General features: G+C 40.4%; 4 non-coding genes across 4 annotated transcripts; 2 read left to right on the forward strand and 2 right to left on the reverse strand.

Moving 5' to 3' along the window:
- Positions 1-4: 4 nt before the first annotated feature.
- On the reverse strand, positions 5-86 carry trnal-uag (transfer RNA leucine (anticodon UAG)). The gene has a single exon. It is a non-coding gene; the product is annotated as a tRNA-Leu (tRNA).
- A 320-nt stretch (positions 87-406) lies between these two features.
- trnap-agg (transfer RNA proline (anticodon AGG)) lies at positions 407-478 on the forward strand. Its single transcript has one exon. It is a non-coding gene; the product is annotated as a tRNA-Pro (tRNA).
- A 292-nt stretch (positions 479-770) lies between these two features.
- trnap-agg (transfer RNA proline (anticodon AGG)) lies at positions 771-842 on the forward strand. The gene has a single exon. It is a non-coding gene; the product is annotated as a tRNA-Pro (tRNA).
- A 1,407-nt stretch (positions 843-2,249) lies between these two features.
- trnal-aag (transfer RNA leucine (anticodon AAG)) lies at positions 2,250-2,331 on the reverse strand. The gene has a single exon. It is a non-coding gene; the product is annotated as a tRNA-Leu (tRNA).
- Between the last annotated feature and the right edge of the window lie 169 nt (positions 2,332-2,500).

The raw sequence follows: 2,500 nt of genomic DNA on the forward strand, positions 1-2,500 counted from the left end.
GTACTGGCAGTGGTGGGATTTGAACCCACGCCGCCTAAGAGACTGGAGCCTAAATCCAGCGCCTTAGACCGCTCGGCCACACTACCACAATACACTAACATTCTTAATGGCCTTTCAAAATGAAGCTGCAATGCAAAGGGTTGAATGCCCCTGCAAGGATTTGAAACAACGTCTCCTCGAACTGGAGCATTGATCCAGCACCTTGGAAAACTCGGCAGCACTATATCACAGGACATTTGTAACTATTTTTGAATTACAAAGTAGGACTTTAATGCAGTCCAAAGGAAGAATGAATATTGTAATTTGACGGCAATAAATTGGAATTACACAATTATTCTTAAACGCTTGCTCCCCTGCTAATAATTTGAGCATTTTCAAAAATTGACATATCAAAATTTGTTGATGTGGCTCGTTGGTCTAGGGGTATGATTCTCGCTTAGGGTGCGGGAGGTCCCGGGTTCAATTCCCGGACGAGCCCTCGGTTCTTTGCTTAATGTTGTGCACTGCCTTGAAAGATTGAGCTGATATTTTGTGAAATGCTTCAGGATTCCATTTGATATCCCATAATCCAGCTGTATTCTGGAAAAGATAGTGAATATTTTTGTCTTTGTTCTTAGTTGCCATCAACACACAAACCTGCTTTATTGGGAATTGAATGTGTTGGAATATATCTTTCGGCACATTCAATTATACAATTGTTCTTAAACGCTTGCACCCCTTCTAATCATTTGAGCATTTTCAAAAATTGACATATCAAATTAAGTTGATGTGGCTCGTTGGTCTAGGGGTATGATTCACGCTTAGGGTGCGAGAGGTCCCGGGTTCAATTCCCGGACGAGCCCTCGGTTCTTTGCTCAATGTTGTGCACTGCCTTGAAAGATTGAGCTGATATTTTGTGAATTGCTTCAGGTTTCCATTTGATATCCCATAATCCAGGTGTTCTCTGGAAAAGCTAGTGAATATTTTTGTATTTGTTCTTAGTTGCCATTAACGCACAAACCTGCTTTATTGGGAATAGAATGTATTGGAATATATCTTGAGGCACATACAACAGGGCATGTCATTACTGAAATGCATTAAGGAGTATATATTTTTCACACTTTCACACTATTCAACTTGTGCTCGTGATCTCAAATATATTTTCTTTGGCATAATTAACTGCCAATTGCGTTAGTGTGAACGAAAGATCCACAAAGTGAGACCTTGTGTAGGTGTACAACTAATGTTGTCGCTTTTTTGAGGAAATTCGAAGCATGTAACTGAGAAATTGCCATTCAACAGTATTGCCTTTGAGAAAAGCATTTCAAAATACTCCTTGAACACAGTTCATGTACTGGCAGTTGTGGGATTTGAACCCACGCCTCCAATGAGACTGAATATTATTAATGGCCTTTCAAAATGATGCTGCAATGCAAAGGGTTGAATGCCCTTGCAAGGATTTGAAACAACGTCTCCTCGAACTGGAGCATTGATCCAGCACCTTGGAAAACTCGGCAGCACTATATCACAGGACATTTGTAACTATTATTGAATTTCAAAGTAGGACTTTAATGCAGTCCAAAGGAAGAATGAATATTGTAATTTGACGGCAATAAATTGGAATTATACAATTGTTCTTAAACGCTTGCACCCCTGCTAATCATCTGAGCATTTTCAAAAATTGACATATCAAATTATGTTGATGTGTCTCGTTGGTCTAGGGGTATGATTCTCGCTTTGGGTGCGAGAGGTCCCGGGTTCAAATCCCAGACGAGCCCTCGGTTCTATGCTCAATCTTGTGCACAGCCTTGAAAGATTGAGCTGTTATTTCGTGAAATGCTTCAGGATTCCATTTGATATCCCATAATCCAGCTGTATTCTGGAAAAGCTAGTGAATATATTTGTCTTTGTTCTTAGTTGCCATCAACGCACAAACCTGCTTTATTGGGATTAGAATGTGTTGGAATATATCTTTCGGCACATTCAACAGGGCATGTCATTACTGAAATGCATTAAGGAGTATAGGTTTTTCACACTTTCACACTATTCAACTTGTGCTCGTGATCTCAAATTGATTCTCTTTGGCATAATTAACTGCCAATTGCGTTAGTGTGAATGAAAGATCCACAAAGTGAGACCTTGTGTAGGTGTTGAACGAATGTTGTCGCTTTTTTGAGGGGATTCGAAGCATGTTACTGAGAAATAGCCATTCAACAGTATTGCCTTTGAGAAATGCATTTCAAAATACTCCATGAACACAGTTCATGTACTGGCAGTGGTGAGAATTGAACCCACGCCTCCTAAGAGACTGGAGCCTTAATCCAGCGCCTTAGACCGCTCGGCCACACTACCACAAAACACTAACATTCTTAATGGCCTTTCAAAATGATGCTGCAATGCAAAGGGTTGAATGCCCCTGCAAGGATTTGAAACAACGTCTCCTCGAACTGGAGCATTGATCCAGCACCTTGGAAAACTCGGCAGCACTATATCACAGGACATTTGTAACTATTATTGAATT

Source organism: Gadus macrocephalus, chromosome 5 (genome assembly GCF_031168955.1).
Source record: "Gadus macrocephalus chromosome 5, ASM3116895v1".
In the NCBI taxonomy this organism is placed as follows: Eukaryota; Metazoa; Chordata; class Actinopteri; order Gadiformes; family Gadidae; genus Gadus; species Gadus macrocephalus.